This window comes from Capsicum annuum, chromosome 11 (assembly GCF_002878395.1).
Source record: "Capsicum annuum cultivar UCD-10X-F1 chromosome 11, UCD10Xv1.1, whole genome shotgun sequence".
In the NCBI taxonomy this organism is placed as follows: domain Eukaryota; kingdom Viridiplantae; phylum Streptophyta; class Magnoliopsida; order Solanales; family Solanaceae; genus Capsicum; species Capsicum annuum.
In genome coordinates, this window is record NC_061121.1 from 150,945,573 (window position 1) to 150,953,405 (window position 7,833).

The window sequence follows — 7,833 nt, forward strand, 5'->3', positions numbered from 1 at the left end:
GAGCATGATTATGACCATTATGTCCCCCCATGATCGAGCTAATTCCAAGGAATCTAGCGTCATTGACCCCGAAAAGTTCAAGACCGATGATATGTTAACAAGGATTTTAAATAGAGTGGAAGCTACAAACAAAATGGTCCATGTGTTAAAGGGTAATTTTTCCCAACTTTTCCAAATTGTGGTGTCTTACTCCACCTCTATCAAAAAACTTGGGACCCAAGTCGGGAAAATCTCCACGTAACTAAATGCTAGGCCTAGAGGCGAACTCCCTAGAGACACTATCTCTAACATAATGAATGATGCATAATTTATAGCAATTGGCATAAGGAGTGGAAAGATACTTGATAGAACCTCTAAAGGAGGCTTAAGTAATAAAATACCCCAAGCTAAAGAAAATGAGGTGTTACCTCAAGTCAAGAAGAAAATGATGGGAAGGAAATCGATGAAAGTGATGAAGAAGTGGTTGAGGTTGAAAAGCCACAAAGTGAAGCAAGGCCTACAATCCAAGTTCTTCCCCTATTCCCTCACGATTGCATAAAAAAGTGGAAGGTGACAAATTGAGGAAGGTCATGGCAAAACTTATAAATCTATTAAAAACACTCCATTGCTTGAGGCAATTCAAGAGATCCTGGGATATGCTAAGTTAATAAAAAAGTTGATGTCCAAAATGAAGCTTGTTAAAGGTGACACCATTGAGGTCACTCATGGGTGTAGTGCTATCATGGATAATAAGGTTGTGGAAAAAAAAGATGACCCCAGTGCATTCACTATTCCTTGTACAATAGGGACGCATGAGTTTGCAAAAGCTCTATGTGACCTTAGTGCGAGCATCAACTTAATGCCTTTTGTCATCTACAAGAAGCTCGGATTGGATGCCTCAACCCCCATCTATATGTAACTATTAATTGTAGACTGGTCCATCAAAAGGCCATTAGGAATTTTGTTTGATGTCCTTGTTAAAGTGGACAAGTTTATACTTCTGGTGAACTTTGTGGTATTGGATTGTGAAATGGACCAAGAGGTGCCTATGATCCTTGGTCGTCCTTTTCTCTCCACCGAAATATCCATTGTCAATTTATAGATGGGGGAAATAAAGTTTAGTGTGCAAGAGGATGAGGTCTCTTTTAAAATTTGCAAGACAAAGAAGCAAATCGCGGAGCTTCAAGTGGTCTCTATGGTAGATGTTAAAAGTGAGAAGGTGAACGAGAAGTAACTTGATGACCCACCTTGAGTGTTGGATAAGAAAAAAATTGTGCCATGTCGATAACTAAGGTACTATGTGGGAGGCAACCCACAAATGCCATGAAAGTGGCTCAGATCCTTTTTGTCATATTTTTGTAGTATAGATGTTAGCTTTTGCATATGAATAACTCATGCATTTGTGACACTATGGAATGCATTGGATGAGCTTGGAAAGGGGGAAGTGTGTAATTTTGCATTAAAAACTGAACAGGGGAAAATTGGAAAAAATTGATCAAAGAGCTGAACAGGGGAAAAATAGGAGAGCAGAATAGCTCTTATTTACCATGATCACAGTCCCCAAGTTTGATCGCGGTCACTCATATTTCCGTAATCACGGCCACCTGACTGAGGTCATGGTCACTTCAGCCTCTTAATCCTTAATTTTCCTTATTTCTCTCACACTCCCTTTCATGATTGTACTCTCTAATTTGGGCTAGATTTTTGCTAAGTTTGTGAGCTCTCCAACAGCATCATTGTATCTCTCTTGTATCACAACTCTGGTAGATATCATGAATCCATGTTTTTATTTTTTTGAAAATAGGCCCTAAAATGCATGATTAAGAGAGGGCCTAAAGTTTTGATTGTTATGCTTTCCATGTTGTTATACTTGGTGATGGTTTGGTGATGGTTTCCTTAATTAGGTGTGCATACAAGTGGGGAGATCTTGAGTACCCGATTATATGCAAAAAAGGTAGATAAATGAGATGTGCACACCAAATGTTTGATACTTTGCCCAAATAAACTTTCAATAGTGATATTTGATTTCGAAAGAGAACATTCACATTTTTTTGCATTGTTCGATTGGTCTTCATTTGAATCCATGTTGTGGATCATGCTAGTAGCCTAAAAACATGGAAAAGATTTGAATATGGGGAGCTAACATGAAACCAGACTTAGGTGTCACGACCACGGTCACAGTCTGTGATTGCGGCCATATGATCGCGATCATGGCTTGCTATCGTGGTAACGGAAGGCAGTTTCCCGCCATGCCAAAAATCTTGCACTCCCAAAATTTTATCCTAGCTTCATCAAGCACCTTTTCTAATGAGCTTTAGTGAACAATGAGGTACAACTTGCAAGATAAAATTTTATTGATTGATATAATTTATGCCTAGTGTTTTCAGGACAACCTCATGGACAAGTATGGTCACATTCGATTCATGGAACTCGAGTGCCATACTCACTACTACAGTGATCTTCCAAGGACAAATGTACTCTCAAAAAGATGTATTTTCTTGGAGAATGTGCTATAGAAACTACCGGCATTTTATGACAAACTTATGCCAACATCAGTGATGTGTCCTTTTCAGACCCATTCAATCTGACTATTAATATTTGGGGCAAACCAATGAAAGTTGGGGTTAAGAAAATCAATGATGTTTATGGGCTCCAACATGCATACGTGGGTGGATTCAAATCAAAGGGGTGTAAATTGGAGAGTTGGTTGGTGCAACTGCTATGCCTCGGAAAGGAAGTCTCTTGGGCAAAGACTAAAAGCAATATATCCATGAATGACTTTACTTCCAAGGCTCGGATATGGTTGCACATTATTTGTAGCCGAGTCTCTTCTTCTACCCACATGACAATAGTCCCAGATCTGCATGGTCGAATGGTTGCTTGCATTCTAGACGGCATCCCTTTGGATGTTGGTCAGCTTGTGGTAAATGATATGTACCACTTCAAGAACCAAGGTGGTACGCATCTCTTCTTCCCTTTTTTGACTACTGAGCATTGCAGGAGAACAAGGGTTGACAAGTATGCTAGTGATAAATGGGTGCATCCTAGTGTTCCCATCTACCCCTTGAAGATTCGAGAAGAGGGCGCACCTGGCAAAGGAAATAAGTAAAAGATTGACTTGGAAAAGTCAGCATGTATTGATTTTGAGATCCTTCCACCACCCATTATTCATATGTGTCATGCGTCGATTATGAGAAGTATAGGGACGACCAAAAGAAGCAAGAATCTACCATTGATAAGCTTTAGAAAGCCTACTTCTCTTTAGTGGAGTCAGATCGAGACCTCCATATTGCACATGAAAAATTAGTTACATAGAGAAGAAAAGGGATAAATTCTTTATCAAGATGTGAAAAGGGGTGAAGGGCTTATAGTAGGTCCTAAAACCTTTAGATAGACTTCCTTATTCTTGGGTAGAGAGTCATAATGAGGCCCCAGTTGACTGGACCGATCTTGAGAAGAATGGTGATGATGCAGAATATGAGAGTGAAAGCATCCCTTGATGCGGATTCAGGGATCACGCTTGATTATTTATATAGTGGGGACACTGCTACCTTTTCAGTTGGCTTTGAAAGAATAGTAAATACTCCATCTCTGTCTCAAGTGGGAGGAACAATTGACCCCCCTTGATGAAATTCACATGCCATGTGTGTGAGCTTATTTGTCTACACCTCATGTGTACTTCTACTATCTAGAACTTGCTCCATTAGTCTTTCAAAGCTAAATTTTGATTATGCTTGGGTGGTAAAATGACCATAGGCCATCTTGTGACATTGGAAGCCCACTTTATCCTAAAAAGCCTACCAATACATAGGAGTTACCCCTATTCACCCTCTTTTAGCCTTTGTATTTTTCTTTGGCAAACACATTACAAGTTGTGATCCTTCTATTTTTCCCCCTTTGAACCCTATCCTACTTGAACTTAATAATATAAGTTAAGGCTAAAGCCCTAAGTTGTGGGTGGTGGAAATTAAAAGAGATGTAGTTGGGCCACGAATTCATAAGAAGGTGCCTATGTGTTTAAAGATAATAAAGCATTTTGATTTGAAGAAATAAAAGATCCCACAAGGGAAAGAAAGGCATGATTTATGAACAAAAAAAAGAAAAGAGAAGAAAGAGTAAAGTGCAGAAAACCAAGAAAAGGAAAAATAGTAAAAGAAAAAGAAGTAGCCCAATAACAAAGAGTGAAGAGAGTAATGTAGAAGTTCAAGGGGGTTTAGCCCTATTGTCCTAAGTTGGTATCCTACACTGCCCTGAACCTACATTACAAGCTCAAAAAGTCCTTTGTTATTCTTAAAAAGTCCTTTGTTATTCCCAACCAAGTGTGGTCATTGTAGTGGCAATTAAAAATAGGGGCAAGACTATGGCATGGTTCTTGTTAACATGGAGAATTTCTTGAGAGAGATAGAGTGTTTGCACTTAAAATTCCTTGTTTCATGATTTGTAACTAGGTGTGTAAAGTTTTCTTTTTTATGAGGAGGCATGTGAACAAGTTGAGGTGGATGATTTTGTCATCTTTTGCACAATGAGATAAAAAGAAGTATAACATAATTGTAGTCAACAAGTGAGTCACTTTAGAGTGTTAGTGGTTGTTATATAGTTTCTCCCCAAAGTCTAGTGCATCTTTCAAATATTTTATTTTACTGAGGGGTGTAGTTAAAACCATTTTGACCATGTGCAAACAGCTTTTGGTGGTAGCAATAAAGATTAAGTTATCATGGTCATTTGGTTATAGAATGAGGGCATACACGTGAAATTGTCTCATAAAATAGGGTATTGTTTTAGGGTTGTAGATGAGTGGTGATTTTAACACTCATTTACACCAAACATTTATGCAGACTACCATATTCTGTGTTAGAAAATGAGACATCAAAGTGATTTAAATGAACTAATATCCATATTTTGCAGGTATCTCATTGAACTAATCATCTTCAAATGATGTATCGCCACATAATGCAGGACTGGACATACTTTCACATCTCCTTCTTAGTGACTTGGATTCAGGATCAGTTAGCGAGTCAGATTGTAGTGATGAGCTTCCATCCTTTGGAAGACCCCATTTCATGTTGTGGTTTCCTTTTAATATTTTGACTATCTTTTGGATATTAGTTTTGTCTACTGTCGAGGGAATGTATCGATATGTCATTGACCTTCAGTTTTCTAGAGGCTTTGTTGGATTACTATAGACTTTGGTGGTTTGGTTGATTGTTTAGTGAAGAACGATTGTCTAGTTACCGGTGGTTAGTATAGATATATCATGAATTATCATTAGTTTTATTATGCACTATCTTGTTAAATATTTGAAATTCATCTGACATTTGAGGATGTTGTGTCAGTTCGGTTAGGTAAATGGAGTGATCTCTAGGCCACATGGGAATTGAGATACCCATCACGTCCAGACCTTGGTTTGGGTCATTAAAAAAGTGGTATCAGAGCCTAGTTTCATGGTCAATTAGGTATCCAAAGAGCAATATCAAGTAGAGTCTCTTTTATAGGTGTGTAGCGTGTCACACTTATAGGGGATAGGCTATGAGACATTTAGGAATGTGTCTTTTTCTTATTGTCTTAATTTTGGGCTATAGAGTCTATAGTCTTAGATCGCTCTAATTTTCATCTGTTCATCTTTTACATCATGTCTCCCAGAAGATTTGATGTCCGTCAAACTTCTTCTGTCTTGTTTGAGGGCAATATGGATGGAGCTTGTCCAACTTCAAGGGTCCAGGCCTGGTCAAGGTTTGCTGCATTTGACTGTCCTAGTGGGGTCCCACTTGTTCCCACTGAGCCTACTCCAGCAGGAAATACTAATACTCAGTCGCCTTAAGGGGAGGTTACTAATGCTGAGTTCCAACGCTCTATTAACCTATGACCCATTTGGTGACATCTTAGTCCTGAGGCAGGGATAAAATTGAAGCAATGATTTCCTCCATGCCTCCTTTCTGGGATTGGATCACTAGTCAACTCAGCAAAATCATAGATTGATTTAGAGACTGCTATTTTTCTGGAGTATTTCTCTAACATAGATAGACATTCCTCCTTAGGCAGTTGGAATGATGGTTGCAAAGCACCTTTATTACCTTTGACACTTTCACTAGCTTAGAGGTCATTATTAGCATCAGATGACTATCTACTAATGAAGGGTTATAGATTTCCATAAATAAAGATGTCCTCGGATGTTCCTTTCTCTATGTTGAAATTATATCTGGGAGTATCTTCTGCAGTTAGATGAGATTAATTAAGATTTTCATGACAAGACATGGTTTTCTCCAAGGCTTATGCTTCCTTTTTTACCTTTCTGAACTTAGGACATCCTTTTACAAATTGTCCTTTGCATGGAAGATGAAGCATTTGTGCTTGCCTGGATCTTTCTTCCTAGAGGATTCGGCATCTTTGTTGATCATTAGTTCTTTGTTTGATGGCTTCTTTTTTTGGACCGTCTGAACTGCATGTATCTCTTGTGACTTGCCTGATGTCAAAAGAGTTGGGGATACCCTTCTAGCTTGAGAACTGGATCGCCATTAGAATCTGTAGATTGTGAATATTTATTTGACATGATGTTGCCGAATAAAGTTTTCTTATATTTCTCAGAAGGTTGGGAGTCTGTGTAAGGATTTGAATCTTTTGACATAAGCTCATCATTCTTTGGAACAACAATACTTAGGTCAACTCGATTGAGGTTAATCAAGTCAACAACCTTGTCATTGTTCTTAAGAAGACACTACTTCAGAGAGACCTGTTCGTTATTTTGATATTCCTCTTCAGGGATCTGCAAGAGCTCATTTAAAGTGGTAGACTTTCATTCACAGCTTGCGATCATCATATGTTTTGGATCGACTGATAGGTCTTTGTTGTCCTGCAATTGTTCTTCTAGATCACATCTCTGGGGTGCTCTCTTAATAGAAGAGATCTTTGGTGGCTCGTCATATTGGGTTTCTGCTCTTTGGGTCTCAAGATCATCAGCTGGGACTATAGAAGCTGGACGATGGACGATGGGAGCATGTGTCGAAACTATCTTATTAGCATCTTATAGAACCTATCTAGAACACCTTATCATCTCAACCCCTTATGTCATAGCATCTTTCCTTGTCCTTATAGTATCAGACTCTTGTTTATCTGTTGGAGCTGAAGTGAATTACAAGGATGAACGATATGGAGAAGGTTGGCCTAACCCCTGTGGAGAATATCCATATGGAAATACGGTAGATACTTTGGCATTCTGTAGTAAGGCACAGTCGTATTCCTTTGCAGTATGGTGCTATCATATTTTAGATTTTGGATTTCTTCTTCCAGAGAGGTTATTTCCTAATTTTATTGGGCAAGAAAATATAGATATGGAGTTCCTTGGGGATATTGTTCAGACCGCATGGTCCGCAACTTATCTTCGAGTGCTCTGATAAGTATGGCAATTTGGGGGAAGCAGAAGCACTTTTTGATTGAATAACATGTAGTAATTTTGGAGCTTGGATTAGGTTATCCTTTTCAGATCAGTGGTTTGATGGGTAAGCATTTATGTGACTGGATGTAGAGAGGTGCGTCAGAAGCCTTTGAGGGATTATTTTAGGTTAAGTAGCTGCTACATCTCTTCTTTTGAAGATTCCATAGTCACGGTCAGTCTTTCATGGGTAATGTCCTGAGAAAGGGCACTTACGCCACATCAGACTATGCCCCTCATGATTGAAGTGCTTTATCCAATCATGATCTTTCATAAAGCCAGTGAGGAATCTCAGGATAACTCTCGGGTACTTTACATCCAAAAAATCATCACTTGGGTTGTACATGAGGATGTAGAATGTGGCTCTGGGTGGATTTTTGAGGTAGAGGTGGTTGAAATTATTAGTGAACTTGGGAGATTGAGGATAG